Below are 18,064 nucleotides of genomic sequence, written 5' to 3'. Positions count from 1 at the left end.
TAGCATTAAGTATCAAATCCTCTTTACTCCCATACGTAACAACCCCTTACTCGGGTATAAGCTTCTATTACTCTCGCCACCCACCATAAGCGAATCATGAATTCATTACAACACCCTATAGTGGGAATCCCTCACGCTTGCGTGACAAGGAGGGCACCATAGGACAACACCAAAATAAAACATACAACTTAAACAAATCACGATCATGAATCAACCCATAGGACAAAACAGATATACTCAAACATCATAGGATGGCAACACATCACTGGGTAATAATAGCATTAAGCACCATGTTTAAGTAGATATTACATCGGAGAGAAGAGGTGTTACATCGCTGCATAGAGGGGGAGAGAGTTGGTGGTGACAGCGGCGAAGTTATTGGTGTAGATCACTGTCATGATGATTGCCCTGACGGTGTTCCAGCGCCACCGGGAGAGAGGGAGAGACAACCCCCCTTCTTCTTCTTGCTTGGCCTCTCCCCTAGATGGGAGGAGGTTTTCCCCTCTAGACCTTGGCCTTCATGGCACCCAGAGGGGCTCTCCTCCGAGATTGGATCTCTCTCTCTCTCTCTGTGCTCTCTTCTGTTTCGCATTCCTATTTTCTGTCCCATCACCGTTTCTTAAATTCCCAAAGATCCGTAACTATTGCGCTCAAAATTTATTTTTTTGGATATTAGCTTCCTTGCGGCGAAAGAAGGGGGTCAACCGACCTATGTGGTGCTCACTAGGCACCACGGTGCGCCCCACCCCCTGGGCGTGCCCTGATGCCTAGTGGGGCCCATGGGCCTCCATTTGCATTGATTCCACCTCCCAAAAATCACATATATTCCAAATAATACAATTTTATCATGTTTGGACTTGTTTGATATGGATATTCTGCGAAACAAAAAAAATATGCAACAAACAAGGAATTTGCACTAGGCACTGGATCAATATGTTAGTCCCAAAAGTAATATAAAATGTTGCCAAAAGTATATGAAAGTTGTAAAATATTGGCATGAAAAAAATCAAAAACTATAATTATGAGGAGACTTATCAATAAGTAATAAGTATGTAGTAGCAATGCCCAGAGATCCTTCCTCGACTCTCTGCGAGAAAGCAATCTCGGAGCCATCATATCCATTTAGTGTCTCCAGTATCCAGTTCTACTTGTAATAGAACGACATACAACTCTGAGCGTCCGTTACCGTGGACACGGCTATTCTAATAGATATACTTCCCTGCAGGGGTGCACCAACTTACCCAACACGCTCGATCAACTCCGGCCAGACACACTTTAACAGGTCATGCCCGGCCTCGGCTGATCAACACATCATAGTCCTACCTCCACTCAATAGAGAGGCCAGCACGCTTGTCTACATCCTAAATGCGAAGGGGTCATGGGACAGTCATCCTTTGGAAGCATGTGCGTTGCAAACGCGGCCTGGAGCAGACCCACCCCTTAATACGAGCGTAGGTGGTTCCCGTTCAACCGGGCGCGCGCCGCTAATTGCTGATGTCAGTGAGCTTTCAGAAGAATCATACGACGCCGAGTGTTCATACTTATTCCTGCATGGTGGTCAGGGAGAAAAGGCCAGAGGCCTATCCGGATCACATATCCAAACCTATTAGTATCTGGGGAGTGCGCAGAGACGATCAATGATCCATGGTCCATGGTCCCGTCACCCTGTCTAGCGGACTTACGCCAAGGGCCAAGAATGTCTAGCCTTGCCACGTAATTATGTCGCGGGTACCGTCCAGGTCAACTCGACTCACAAGAGACTGTCGAGAACTCAGGTCCACCTCTACCAGGGTGGTACTGCCTGTCCCTTCAGTCCTACAGAAACGGAACAAGTAAAGGTAACTGTGTGTCTGTAACATCAAGGGGGAATCCTAGGAATCACCCTAGATGGATTCCCAGTCGATGTAACCATCAAGATGAACTTGTAGGAATCACCCTCGGTAGGTTCACACTTGAAGAGCTGCACGACCGAGTTGTTATCGGGACTGGTTAAGGAGGAATCACCTTTGGTAATCCTGTTGGGGAACGTAGCATGCAATTTCAAAAAAATTCCTACGATCACGCAAGATCTATCTAGGAGATGCATAGCAAGGAGAGGGGGAGAGAGTTTCCACGTACCCTCGTAGACCGAAAGTGGAAGCATTGTCTTAACGCGGTTGATGTAGTCGAACGTCTTCACGATCCAACCGATCTAGCACCAAACACACGACACCTCCGATTTTAGCACACGTTCAGCTCGATGACGTCCCTCAAACTGTTGATCCAGCAGAGGGTCGAGGAAGAGTTTCGTACACAACGGCGTGATGATGGTGTTGATGATGTGATCCGTGCAGGGCCTCGCCTAATCACTATGACAATACTATCGGAGGAGTAAACGGTGGAGGGGGGGCACCGCACACGGCTAAGACAATGTTGTGCCTTTGGGGTGCCCCCTACCCCGTATATAAAGGAGGAGAGGAGGGAGTGGCCGGTCTAGAGGAGGCGCGCCAAGGGGGGAGTCCTACAAGGACTCCTAGTCCTATTCCCCTTTCCTTTCCGGAGAAGGGGGGAAAGAGAAAGAGGTGGAGGAGAAGAAGGAAAGCGGGGCCGCGCCCCCACCCCTAGTCCAATTCGGTTTGGGCTTGGGGGGCGCGCGCCTCCACCTGGAAGACGGCCTCCTCTCTCCACTAGGGCCCATGAAAGCCCCATAGTCCTCCGGGGGGTTCCGGTAACCTCTCGGTACTCCGAAACTTATCCGATACTTCCCGAAACCATTCCAGTGTCGGAACGTAACCTTCCAATATATCAATCTTTACCTCTCGACCATTTCGAGACTCCTCGTCATGTCCGTGATCTCATTCCGGACTCCGAACAAACTTTTGTCATCAAAACACATAGCTCATAATACAAATCATCATCGAATGTTAAGCGTGTGGACCCTACGGGTTTGAGAACTATGTAGACATGATCGAGACACATCTCTGATCAATAACGAATAGTGGAACCTGGATTCTCATATTGGCTCCTACATATTCTACAAAGATCTTTATCGGTCAAACAGCATAACAACATATGTTGTTCCCTTTATCATCGGTATGTTACTTGCCCGAGATTCGATCATCGGTATCTTTATACCTAGTTCAATCTCGTTACCGTCAAGTCTCTTTACTCGTTTTGTAATGCATCATCTCTTAACTAACTCATTAGTCACATTAGTGATGAGCATTACCGAGAGGGCCCAGAGATACCTCTCCGATACACAGAGTGACAAATCCTAATTTTGATCTATGCCAACTCAACAAACACCTTCAGAGACACCTGTAGAGCATCTTTATAATCACCCAGTTACATTGTGACGTTTGATAGCACACAAGGTGTTCCTCCGGCTGGCACACTTTGTTAGAACCTTTTGGATCGAAAAAACCTTTTGGTTGGATCATGTAGAACTCTTCTTTAAGAAATCCATTAAGGAATGCAGTTTTCACATCCATTTGCCAAATTTCATAATCATAAAACGCGACAATTGCTAACATGATTCGGACAGACTTAAGCATCGCTACGGGTGAGAAAGTCTCATCATAGTCAACTCCTTGAACTTTTCAAAAACCTTTCGCAACAAGTCGAGCTTTGTAGACAGTAACATTACCGTTAGCGTCAGTCTTCTTTTTGAAGATCCATTTATTTCTATGGCTTGCCGATCATTGGGAAAGTCCACCAGAGTCCACAGTTTGTTCTCATACATGGATCCCATCTCAGATTTCATGGCCTCAAGCCACTTCGCGGAATCTGGGCTCATCATCGCTTCCTCATAGTTCGTAGGTTCATCATGGTCTAGTAACATAACTTCCAGAATAGGATTACCGTACCACTCTGGTGTGGACCGTACTCTCGTTGACCTACGAGGTTCAGTAGTATTTTGATCTGAAGTTTCATGATCAACATCATTAGCTTCTTCACTAATTGGTGTAGGAATCACTGGAACTGATTTCTATGATGAACTACTTTCCAATTAGGGAGAAGGTACAATTACCTCATCAAGTTCTACTTTCCTCCCACTCACTTCTTTCGAGAGAAAATCCTTCTCTAGAAAGGATCCATTCTTAGCAACAAATATCTTGCCTTCGGATCTGTGATAGAAGGTGTACCCAGCAGTTTCCTTTGGGTATCCTATGAAGACGCATTTCTCCAATTTGGGTTCGAGCTTATCAGGTTGAAGCTTTTTCACATAAGCATCACAGCCCCAAACTTTAAGAAACGACAGCTTAGGTTTCTTGCCAAACCATAGTTCATATGGTGTAGTCTCAACAGATTTAGATGGTGCCCTATTTAATGTGAATGCAGCCGTCTCTAAAGCATAACCCCAGAACGATAGCGGTAAATCAGTAAGAGACATCATAAATCGCACCATATCTAATAAAGTATGGTTACGACATTCAGACACACCATTACTCTGTGGTGTTCCAGGTGGCGTGAGTGGCGAAACTATTCCACATTGTTTCAAATGAAGACCAAACTAGTAACTCAAATATTCGCCTCCGCGATCGAATCGTAGAAACTTTATTCTCTTATTAGGATGATTTTCCACTTCACTTGAAATTCTTTGAACTTTTCAAATGTTCCAGACTTATGTTTAATTAAGTAGATATACCCATATATGCTCAAATCATCTGTGAATGTCAGAAAATATAGATACCCACCATGAGCCTCAACACTCATCGGACCGTATACATTGGTATGTATTATTTCCAATAAGTCAGTGGCTCGCTCCATTGTTCCGGAGAACGGAGTCTTAGTCATCTTGCCCATGAGGCATGGTTCGCAAGAATCAAGTGATTCCAAAAGCCTATTAGCATGGAGTTTCATCATGCGATTTACACCAATATGACCTAAATGGCAGTGCCAGAAATAAGTTGCATTATCATTATTAACTTTGCATCTTTTGGCTTCAACATTATGAATATGTGTATCACTATGATCGAGATCCAACAAGAATAGACCACTTAACAATGGTGCATGACCATAAAAGATATTACTCATATAAATAGAACAACAATTATTCTTTGATTTAAATGAATAACCGTCTCGCATCAAACAAGATCCAGATATAATGTTCATGCTCAACGCTGACACCAAATAACAATTATTCAGGTCTAAAACTAATCCCGAAGGTAGATGTAGTGGTAGCATGCCGACGGTGATCACTGCTGGGGAACATAGTAATTCAAAAAAAATCTTACGATCACGCAAGATCTATCTAGGAGATGCATAGTAACGAGATGGGAGAGTGTGACCACGTACCCTCCTAGACCAAAAGCGGAAACGTTTAGTAACGCGGTTGATGTAGTCGAACGTCCTCACAATCCAACCGATCCAAGTGCTGAATGTATGGCACCTCCGTGTTCCGCACACGTTCAGCACGATGACGTCCCTCGAGCTCTTGATCTAGTAGAGGGTCGAGGGAGAGTTTCGTCAGCACGACGGCGTGGCGACGGTGTTGATGATGTTACCGGCGCAGGGCTTCGCCTAAGCACTATGACAATATGACTGAGGTGGTAAACTATGGAGGGGGGCACCGCACACGGCTAAGAGATTGTCTGTTGTTCTTTGGGGTGCCCCCTGCCCCCGTATATAAAGGAGGGAGGGAGGAGGCCGACAGCCTAGGAGGCGCGCGCCTATAGGGGGAGTCCAACTAGGATTCCCAATCCTAGTTGGAGTCCCTTCCTTTTCCAAGAGGGGGAGAGAGGGAAGGAGTAGGAGAGGGAGAAGGAAAGATGGGGTGCGCGGACACCCTGCGGTCCTCCTCTCCTTTCCACGAAATCCCATTAAGGCCCACTACTTCCCCGGGGGGTTCCGGTAACCTCCCGGTACTCCAAAAAAAGTCTGAACTCTTCCGAAACATTTCCAGTGTCCGAACATAGCCTTCAAATATATCAATATTTATGTCTCGGCCATTTCGAGACTCATTGTCATGTCCGTGATCTCATCCGGGACTCTGAACAAACTTCGGTCATGAAAAACACATAACTGATAATACAAATCATCACCGAAAGTTAAGCGTGCAGACCCTACGGTTGGAGAACTATGTAGACATGATCGAGACACATCTCTGATCAATAACCAATAGAGGAACCTGGATGCTCATACTGGCTCCTACATATTCTATGAAGACTTTTATCGGTCAAACCTCATAACAACATACATTGTTCCCTTTGTCATCGGTATGTTACTTGCCCGAGATTCGATCGTCGGTATCATCATACCTAGTTTAATCTCGTTACCGGCAAGTCTTTAACTCATTCCGTAATGTTTCATCCCGCAACTAACTCATTAGTCACATTGCTTGCAAGGCTTATAGTGATGAACATTACCGAGAGGGCCCAAAGATACCTCTCCGATACACGGAGTGACAAATCCTAATCTCGATCTATGCCAACCCAACAAACACCTTCGTAGACACCTTTAGAGCATCTTTATAATCACCCAGTTACGTTGTGACATTTGATAGCACACAAGGTGTTCCTCCGATATTTGGGAGTTGCATAATCTCATAGTCTGAGGAACATGTATAAGTCATGAAGAAAGAAGTAGCAATGAAACTGTAACAATCATAATGCTAAGCTAACGGATGGGTCTTGTCCATCACATCGTTCTCCTAATGATGTGATCTCGTTCATCAAATGACAACACATGTCTATGGTTAGGAATAACCATCTTTGATTAACGAGCTAGTCAAGTAGAGGCATACTAGGGACACTATGTTATGTATTCGCACATGTACTAAGTTTCTGGTTAATACAATTCTAGCATGAATAATAAACATTTATCATGATATAAGGAAATATAAACAACAACTTTATTATTGCCTCTAGGGCATATTTCCTACAGTCTCCCACTTGCACTAGAGTCAATAATCTAGATTACAAAGTAATGATTCTAACACCCATGGAGTCTTGGTGCTAACACTACAAAAAAATACACATCCGTGACATTTTGGGCCGAACGAAACAAAATTCTGTCATACTTATGACACTTCTATGACGATAATTGTGACAAAACCCGGTATCATCATAGATGTGGTGGGCTCCTACTTCTATGACAAAAAATCATGACAGAAAATGGGTTTTTCGTCCTGGGCGGGCCGGAGACGCAGCTGCATGACATTCTTTGGGCCATCCATGACGGCAAAAACCGTGGTAGAAGCTAGGGCAAGGAAAATTTTGGGGAGTTCCCATTTACGGTGGGTGGTTGGGGCCCAAGCGATGCGCGTTTCTCTTGTACCGTACGCGTGTGGGTGCGAGGCGTTGGGCTCTAACTGAACCCGAGCGAGGCATCACCTAACTGAACCCGAGTGATTACACTACAGGCTACGTGTTACTGAACCCGAGCGATCAAGCGATTCCTTCGCTACTGCTGCTAAGTGAAGCCGATCAATGCTGCCTCTGGATGAACAATGAGCATTTGCTGGGGGGTTTGGATGAACAATGAGTGTTGCAGGGGGGTTTGGATGAACAGTTCCCGGTGGGGGTGGATGAACAGGACCCCGTGGTGTTGCCTCTGGCTGAACAGGACCCCGTGGTGTTGCCTCTAGATGAACAGGACCCCGATCGATCGAGCCGGTTGGGGCTGGATGAACAGGACGACCCCGTGGAGGGCTGGATGAACAGTAGAAAGTGGAGGGGTGGATGAACAGTATCCTGTGGAGGGGTGGTTGAACAGGAGCCCGTGGAGAGGGGTGGTTGAACAGTAGCCGGTGGAGTAGCGCGCGGTGGAGGCTGGATGAACAGGAGCCCGTGGATGAACAGTCGCAGGTGGAGGCTGGAGGAGGTCGGCGGTGGATGAACAGTAGCCCGTGGAGGCTGGAGGAGGTCGACGGTGGAGATGAACAGTATCTCGTGGAGTCCCGTTTTGCGGTACGCCACACCCCTCTCGATGAACAGGACCCCCGTTTCAAACGTAGCGCTCCAACACAAGTCCGTTTCCTCTGTTTTGCGGTACGTCACACCCCTCCCGATCAACAGGACCCTGTTTCGACCATAGGAGTTCCAACACAAGTCCGTTTCCTCCGTTTTGCGGTACGCCAGACCCCTCCCGATGAACAGGATCCCGTTTCGAACGTGGCCGGTCGAACGCAAGGCCGTTTCCTCCATTGTGTGGTACGCCAGGCCTTGTTTCCATCGGCTGTTCCGTCCAAGCCGGTTGGCTCCCACGTGTTCCATTGCCTTGCCATGAACACGACGCATTCCGTTGCCTCCCGATGAATAGGACGCATTCCGTTGCCTCCCCATGAACACGCCGACGATGCAGTTTCTCCGTTCCAACCCAGCCATGTACACGAGCCCTGGCCGTACGTATGCGCAAGTAGGCGTTCAAGACCCCGGCCGTATGTACGTACGTGACCGTATTTTCTTTCTTGCACACTGGCCGCTGTACGTACGTGTACATGCTACGTGCGTGCCTCTACATCGACCAGTATGTACATACACGTTCGCGACGAGAATGACAATGCTACGTACGCTTCGACCAGGTGGCTCCCAACTGCCAGGCACTTCCTTGCGTGCGAAGATGCAACTGGTGGGTCCCAGCAGTTGATAACCCACAAGTGTAGGGGATCGCAACAGCTTTCAAGGGTAAAGTATTCAATCCAATTTATTGATTCAACACAAGGGGAGCCAAAGAATATTCTTGAGTATCAGCAGTTGAGTTGTCAATTCAACCACACCTGGATAACTTAGTGTCTGCAACAAAGTATTTAGTAGCAAAGTGGTATGATAATAAAGGTAACAGTAGCAAAAGTAAAGATAAATGTTTTTGGGTTTTTGTAGTAGTTGTAACAGTAGCAATGGAAAAGTAAATAAGCAAAGAACAATATATGAAAAGCTCGTAGGCAATGGATCAGTGATGGATAATTATGCCGGATGTGATTCCTCATGCAATAGTTATAACATAGGGTGACACAGAACTAGCTCCAGTTCATCAATGTAATGTAGGCATGCATTCCGTAAATAGTCATACGTGCTTATGGAAAAGAACTTGCATGACATCTTTTGTCCTACCGTCCCGTGGCAGCGGGGTCCTAGCGGAAACTAAGGGATATTAAGGCCTCCTTTTAATAGAGAACCGGAACAAAGCATTAGCACATAGTGAATACATGAACTCCTCAAACTACGGTCTTCACCGAGAAGTATCCCGATTATTGTCACTTCGGGGTTGTCGGATCATAACACATAATAGGTGACTATAGACTTGCAAGATAGGATCAAGAACACACATATATTCATGAAAACATAATAGGTTCAGATCTGAAATCATGGCACTCGGGCCCTAGTGACAAGCATTAAGCATAGCAAAGTCATAGCAACATCAATCTCAGAACATAGTGGATACTAGGGATCAAACCCTAACAAAACTAACTTGATTACATGGTAAACATCATCCAACCCATCACCGTCCAGCAAGCCTACGATGGAATTACTCATGCACGGCGGTGAGCATCATGAAATTGGTGATGGAGGATGGTTGATGATGATGACGGCGACGAATCCCCCTCTCCGGAGCCCCGAATGGACTCCAGGTCAGCCCTCCCGAGAGAGATTAGGGCTTGGCGGCGGCTCCATGTCGTAAAACGCGATGAAACTTTCTCTCTGATTTTTTTCTCCCCGAACGTGAATATATTGGAGTTGAGGTCGGTGGAGGTCCAGGAGGCCGCGCCCTAGGGGGGGCACCCCCCTGTCTCGTGGACAGCCTGTGGGGCCCCTGGTCTTGATTCTTTCGCCAAAAATTCTTATTAATTCCAAAAAGTGCCTTCATGGATTTCCAGGACATTTCGAGAACTTTTCTTTTCTACACATAAAACAACATCATGGCAGTTCTGCTGAAAACAACGTCATTCTAGGTTAGTTTCATTCAAATCATGCAAGTTAGAGTGCAAAACAAGGGCAAAAGTGTTTGGAAAAGTAGATACGTTGGAGACGTATCAACTCCCCCAAGGTTAAACCTTTGCTTGTCCTCAAGCAATTCAGTTGATAAACTGAAAGTGATAAAGAAAAACTTTTACAAACTCTGTTTGCTCTTGTTGTTGTAACATGAAAAGCCAGCATTCAAGTTTCAGCAAATATTATGAACTAACCATACTAACAATAACACGTAGGTCTCACAGTTACCCATATCAATAACATAATCAGCTAGCGAGCCATAATAATAAAACTCGGGTGACAACACTTTCTCAAAATAATCATAACATGATATAACAAAATGGTATCTCGCTAGCCCTTTTTGAGACCGCAAAACATAAATGCAGAGCACCTTTAAAGATCAAGGACTGACTAAACATTGTAATTCATGGTAAAAGAGATCCAGTCAAGTCATACCCAATATAAACCAATAGTAATGAATGCAAATGACAGTGTGCTCTCCAGCGGGTGCTTATTAATAAGAAGGGTGATGACTCAACATAAAAGTAAATAGATAGGCCCTTCGCAGAGGGAAGCAGGGATTTGTAGAGGTGCCAAAGCTCGATTTTAAAATAGAGATTGAATAACATTTTGAGCGGCATACTTTCACTGTCAACGCAACAACTATGAGATGGTTGTATCTTCCATACTAAATGCATTATAGGTAGTTCCCAAACAGAATGGTAAAGGTTTATACTCCCCCAACCACTAACAAGCATCAATCCATGGCTTTCTCGAAACAACGAGTGCCTCCAACACTCAACAACCCTGGGGGAGTTTTGTTTAATTATTTTGATTTGCTTTGATCTTTTTGGATCATGGGACTGGGCATCCCGGTTACCGGCCCTTTCTCGTGAATGAGGAGCGGAGTCCACTCCTCATGAGAATAACCCACCTAGCATGGAAGATATAGGCAGCCCTAGTTGAAAGATGAGCTGCTCGAGCATACAAAACAGAATTTCATTTGAAGGTTTGGAGTTTGGCACATACAAATTTACTTGGAACGGCAGGTAAATACCGCATATAGGTAGGTATGTGGACTCATATGGAACAACTTTGGGGTTTAAGGAGTTTGGATGCACAAGCAGTATTCCCGCTTAGTACAGGTGAAGGCTAGCAAAAGACTGGGAAGCGACCAACTGAGAGAGCGACGGCAGTCGTAAACATGCATTAAAATTAATTCACACCGGGTACAAGCATGAGTAGGATATAATCCACCATGAACATAAATATTGTGAAGGCTATGTTGATTTGATTCAACTACATGCGTGAACATGTGCCAAGTCGAGTCACTCAATTCATTTAAAGGAGGATACAATCATTCTAATAGCATGTTGGCACGCAAGGTAAACCATTATAACTCATAGCTAATCAAGCATGGCACAAGCAACTATAATCTCTAGATGTCATTGCAAATATGTTAACTTCATAATAACTGACTCGGGAACGATGAACTCATCATATTTACAAAAACAAGAGAGGTCGAGTTCATACCAGCTTTTCTCGTCCCAATAAGTCCATCATATATCGTCATTATTGCCTTTCACTTGCATGACCGAACGATGTGTATAATAATAATAGTGTACGTGCATTGGACTAAGCTGGAATCTGCAAGCATTCAACTCAAGAGAGAAGACAGGGTAATATGGGCTCTAAATTAAATAAACAATCATGCATATGAGAGCCATTAAACATTTTCAATATGGTCTTCTTGACCCCAAAGAAAAGAAAAGAAAAGAAAACTATTTACATGGGAAAGCTCCCAACAAGTAAGAAGAAGAACTAGAAATCTTTTTGGGTTTTCATTTTAATTTCTACTACAAGCATGGAAATTAAACTAACTATTTTTTTTGTTTTTTCTTAAGTTTATCAAACACGCAAGAAGAAAGCTAGAAAAAGAAATTTAAACTAGCATGGATAATACAATGAAAGAGTATGAGCACCAACGACTAGTGTGTGAACATGAATGTAAAGTCGGTGAGAAATACGTACTCCCCCAAGCTTAGGCTTTTGGACTAAGTTGGTCTAATACCAAGGAACGTTGCTCCCCGGTGTAATGGGAGGTATAATCAGGATACCACTGCCTGGTCATCTCCAGATCCCACTGGACAGATGATGCATGATAAGGGTCCATCTCAGGTTCAGGTTCTGGAGTAAAAGCTTGAGCTCGATGATTGTTCACCGCTTCTGGCGTGACAAGACGATTTTCTGCAAGCAAATCAAACAACAGAGGCGCAGGCAAAATAATAATCTCAATGTGTTTCTTATTAAATCTAAGTTTATACAAGAGCATCTTTTCTTCGTTGTCAACAATAAACTTGTGTGCTACCATGCTCTTGTAATCCAAAATGTGAGGAGGCAATTTTATCTCATCCTCCTCATGGTGCCTAATGGGTATCTGAAAATGTTTAGCAAGGCGTGCAGCATAGATACCTCCAAATATGGGGCCTTTTGTACGATTTAGGGCTATAGCCGTTTAGCAACGACGACACCCATACTAAAAGTATTGTCTCCCAGCAAAGCATGTTGAAGAATAATAATATCTGGAACGCTCAAATTTCCACTATTTCCACGACCAATCAAGCATCTACTAGCAAATATGGAAAAGTAGCGTAAAACAGGAAAGTGTATGCTAGAGACTTTTGCCTCAGAGCCCTTCTTTGGCTCTTCCACAACAATAGTTTTAACGAAGCCACCCACATATTCACGATGGGGTTCCTCTAATTCTCCCTCATAAGGTATCCTACATACCGCGCAAAAATGACGTAAAGAAATTTCTTTGAATTCATCATATAAATGAAATGATACTGTAGGCGGTGACTTCTTAGGATAATAATAAAAGTTTTGCATGAAAGTATTGGTGAGTAAGAGATACTGATCGATTCGGTCGTTCATGAAACCGATGAGGCCTGCAGTCTCGATCAAAGCATAAAAATCTTCATGAATCCTAGCTTCTTTCAAGAAATCCTCACATGGCCATTCACACGACCGTACTTCTGCTAAGCGAGGAAGATTATACTTGGCTTTTTCCTTCTCTTTGTCTTGTTTTTCCTTAGATCTTTGGCTAGAAGAGCCCCTCAAAAGTTTCCACAACATTTTCTGAAAATTTCTAAAATTTTAGTAACTTCAAAATAAAAGTGAATAGAACTAAACAAGATTGATAGAAACTACTCCTACAAGTGCCTAGAGCCTATATCATGCATTGGAATTGCTTGGGACCTCAAAAATTTAACATGCAAGCTCAAGAACATGGTCACCTAAGCAGCAAAAATTTGCAATGAATAAAGCACTAGAACAAAAACTAATTGGACCAATGGAGGAGTCACATTCCAAGCAAGAATCTCCCAAAGCAGTTTTTTTGAATGGAGCTTTGAGAAAGGAGATCAAAAATCGCAGAAAAACAAGCTAGAACTCGTGCTTGAGCTGGATGGGGATTTGTTTAGGTAGAATATGAAGTGTGTGGGTGCTGGCATAAGTGGAGGGGGGCCACCAGGGGCCCACGAGACAGCGGGGCGCCCTATAGGGGGCGTGCCCTCCTCTCTCGTGGCTTGGTGCTTGCCCCTCCTGCAGTGTTTGCAGTGCCTAAAATCCTCAAATATTCCAAAAAAAATCATACTAAATTTGCAGGGCATTTGGAGCACTTTTATTTTCGGACTATTTTTTATTGCACGGATAATTCAGAAAACAGACGGATAATACTATTTTTGCTTTATTTATTCTAAATAACAGAAAGTAAAAAGTGGGTACAGAATGTTGTGCCTTCTAGTTTCATCCATCTCGTGATCATGAAAATGAATCCACTAATAGGGTTGATCAAGTCTTGTTAACAAACTCATTCCGAATAACACGGAACCAGAGAAATTTTGAATAACACTAAGTTACCTCAACGGGGATATGAATATCCCCAACAATAAGAATATCATACTTTTTCTTGACAGTAGGGAGAGGAAATTAAAAACCTCCAAAAATGATAGTTGGAACTTTTTCAATAGAATTGATGCTATGAACTTGAGATTGTCTCCTCGGAAAGTGTACCGTATGCTCATTACCATTAACATGAAAAGTGACATTACCTTTGTTGCAATCAATAACAGCCCCTGCAGTATTAAGAAAAGGTATACCAAGGATAATAGACATACTATCATCCTCGGGGATATCAAGAATAACAAAGTCCGTTAAGATAGTGACATTTGCAACCACAACAGGCACATCCTCACAAATGCCGACAGGTATAGCAGTTGATTTATCAACCATTTGCAAAGATATTTCAGTAGGCGTCAACTTATTCAATTCAAGTCTACGATATAAAGAGAGAGGCATAACACTAACACCGGCTCCAAGATCACATAAAGCAGTTCTAACATGATTTCTTTTAGTGGAGCATGGTATAGTTGGAACACCGGGATCTCCAAGTTTCTTTGGTATTCCACCCTTAAAAATGTAATTAGCAAGCATGGTGGAAATTTCAGCTTCCGGTATCTTTCTTTTGTTTGTAATGATATCCTTAATATACTTAGCATAAGGATTTACTTTAAGCATATCCGTTAAGCGCATACGTAAGAAAATTGGTCTAATCATTTCAGCAAAGCACTCAAAATCCTCATCATCCTTTGACTTGGATGGTTTAGGAGGAAAGGACATGGGTTTCTGAACCCATGGTTCTCTTTCTTTACCGTGCTTCCTAGCAACAAAATCTCTCTTATCATAACGTTGATTCTTTGACTGTGGGTTATCAAGATCAACAGCAGGTTCAATCTCTACATCATTGTTTTTGCTAGGTTGAGCATCAACATGAACATTATTGTTAACATTATCACTAGGTTCGTGTTCATCACCTGATTGTGTTTCAGCATCAGAAATAGAAATATCATTGGGATTCTCAGGTGTGTCTACAGTAGGTTCACTAGGAGCATGCAAAGTTCTATCGTTTTTCTTTTTCTTCTTTTTAGAAGAACTAGGTGTTGGGGAACGTAGCAGAAATTCAAAATTTTCTACGCATCACCAAGATCAATCTATGGAGTAATCTAGGAACGAGGGAAAGGGGAGTGCATCTACATACCCTTGTAGATCGCTATGCGGAAGCGTTACAAGAACGCGGATGAAGGAGTCGTACTCGTAGCGATTCAGATCACAGTTGATTCCGATCTATGCGCCGAACAACGGCGCCTCCGCGTTCAACACGCGTGCAGCCCGGTGACATCTCCCATGCCTTGATCCAGCAAGGAGAGAGGGAGAGGTTGGGGAAGACTCCGTCCAGCAGCAGCACGACGGTGTGGTGGTGGTGGAGGAGCGCGGTACTCTAGCAGGGCTTCGCCAAGCACTACGAGAGATGAGGAGGGAGAGAGGTAGGGCTGCGCCTTGGGAGAGAGAGACTCGTGTGTTGAGCAGCCCCAAAACCTCCACTATATATAGGGGCAAGGGGAGAGGAAGGCGCCCTAGGGTTTCCCCTAGGGGGGCCGGCGGCCAGGGCAGATGAGATCTCCCCTTTGGGTGACTTGGCCCCCAAGCCAGGAGGTGGGAACCCTGGATGGGGCGCCCCAAACACCCTGGTCACGTGGGAATAGGTGAGGGGGCCGCACAGCCCCTTAGTGGGCTGGTTTGCCCCCTTCCCTTGGCCCATGAAGCCCCCCCCCCAACACTTGCCGGGGCTCCCGAAACACCTTTCGGTCATGCTGGTCATCACCCGGTACCTCCGGAACACTTCTGGACTCCAAAACCCTTCGTCCAAGATATCAATCTTCACCTTCGGACCATTCTGGACTCCTCGTGACGTCCGGGATCTCATCCGGGACTCCAAACAACATTCAGTAACCGCGTACATCTATTCCCTATAACCCTAGCGTCATCGAACCTTAAGTGTGTAGACCCTACGGGTTCGGGAGACACATAGACATGACCGAGACAACTCTCCGGCCAATAACCAACAGCGGGATCTCGATACCCATGTTGGCTCCCACATGTTCCACGATGATCTCATCGAATGAACCACGATGTCAAGGATTCAATCAATCTTGTATTCAATTCCCTTTGTCTAGAGGTATAGTACTTGCCCGAGATTCGATCGTCGGTATCCTGATACCTTGTTCAATCTCGTTACCGACAAGTCTCTTTACTCTTCCGTAACACATCATCCCGTGATCAACCCCTTGGTCACATTGTGCACATTATGATGATGTCCTACCGAGTGGGCCCACAGATACCTCTCCGTCACACGGAGTGACAAATCCCAGTCTCGATTCGTGCGAACCCAACACACACTTTCGGAGATACCCGTACTGCACCTTTATAGCCACCCAGTTACGTTGTGACGTTTGGTACACCCAAAGCATTCCTATGGTATCCTGGAGTTGCACAATCTCATGGTCTAAGGAAATGATACTTGACATTAGAAAAGCTTTAGCATACGAACTACACGATCTTTGTGCTAGGCTTAGGATTGGGTCTTGTCCATCACATCATTCTCCTAATGATGTGGTCCCGTTATCAACGACATCCAATGTCCATGGTCAGGAAACCGTAACCATCTATTGATCAACGAGCTAGTCAACTAGAGGCTTACTAGGGACATGGCGTTGTCTATGTATCCACACATGTATCTGAGTTTCCTATCAATACAATTATAGCATGGATAATAAATGATTATCATGAACAAGGAAATATAATAACTAATTTATTATTGCCTCTAGGGCATATTTCCAACAGTCTCCCACTTGCACTAGAGTCAATAATCTAGTTCACACCGCCATGTGATTAACACTCACAGGTCACATCGCCATGTGACCAACATCCAAAGAGTTTACTAGTGTCACTAAACTAGTTCACATCATCATGTGATTAAGACTCAATGAGTTCTGGGGTTTGATCATGTTATGCTTGTGAGAGAGGTTTTAGTCAACGGGTCTGCAATCCGTATGTACTTCGCAAATCTCTAGGTCATGTTGTAAATGTTGCTTCCACGCTCCACTTGGAGCTATTCCAAATGGTTGCTCCACTATACATATCCGGTTTGCTACTCAGAGTCATTCAGATAGGTGTTAAAGCTTGCATCGACGTAACCCTTTACGCCAAACTCTTTATCACCTCCATAATCGAGAAACATGTCCTTATTACTCCAAGGACAATTTTGACCGCTATCCAATGATCCATTCCTAGATCATTCTTGTACCCCCTTGCCAGACATGTGGCAAGGCACACATCAGGTGCGGTACTCAGCATAGCATATGTATAGAGCCTATGGCTAAGGCATAGGGGACGACATTCGTCCTTTCTCTTTCTTCTGCCGTGGTCGAGCTTTAAGTCTTAACTTCATACCTTACAACTCAGGCTAGAACTCCTTCTTTGACTGATCCATCTTGAACACCTTCAAGATCATGTCAAGGTATGTGCTCATTTGAAAGTACCATTAAGCGTTTTGATCTATCCTTAAAAATCTTGATGCTCAATGTTCAAGCAGCTTAATCCAGGTTTTCCCTTGAAAAACTCCTTTCAAACAACCCTTTATGCTTTCTAGAATTTTACATCATTTCGGATCAACAATATGTCATTCACATATACTTATCAGAAATGTTGTAGTGCTCCCACTCAATTTACTGTAAATACAAGTTTCTAACAAACTTTGTATAAACCCAAAAACTTTGATTATCTCATCAAAGCTTATATTCCAACTCCGAGATGCATACTCTAGTCCTTAGAAGGATTGCTGGAGCTTTGTGTACTTGTTAGCATCTTTTAGGATTGACAAAAACCTTCTGGTTGTATCACATGCAACCTTTCCTCAAGAAAATTTTCGAGGAAACAATGTTTTGACATCCTATCTGCAAGATTTCATAAATAATGCAGTAAGTGCTAATAAGATTCCAACAGACTCTTAGCATCACTATGAGTGAGAAAGTCTCATCGTAGTCAACTCCTTGAACTTGTCGGAAACATCTTAGCGACAAGCTGAGCTTTCTTAATGGTGACACATACCATCATTGTCTGTCTTCCCTCTTAGAATCCATCTGTACCCAACAGCCTTACTACCATCAGGTAGTTCTTCCAAAGTCTACACTTTGTTTTATACATGGATCCTCTCTCGGATTTTATGGCCTCTAGCCATTTGTCGGAATCCAGGCCCACCATCGCTTCTCCATAGC

The sequence above is a fragment of the Triticum dicoccoides genome, chromosome 2B (assembly GCF_002162155.2).
Source record: "Triticum dicoccoides isolate Atlit2015 ecotype Zavitan chromosome 2B, WEW_v2.0, whole genome shotgun sequence".
Classification (NCBI taxonomy): domain Eukaryota; kingdom Viridiplantae; phylum Streptophyta; class Magnoliopsida; order Poales; family Poaceae; genus Triticum; species Triticum dicoccoides.
Note: the sequence above shows the minus strand (reverse complement) of the source record.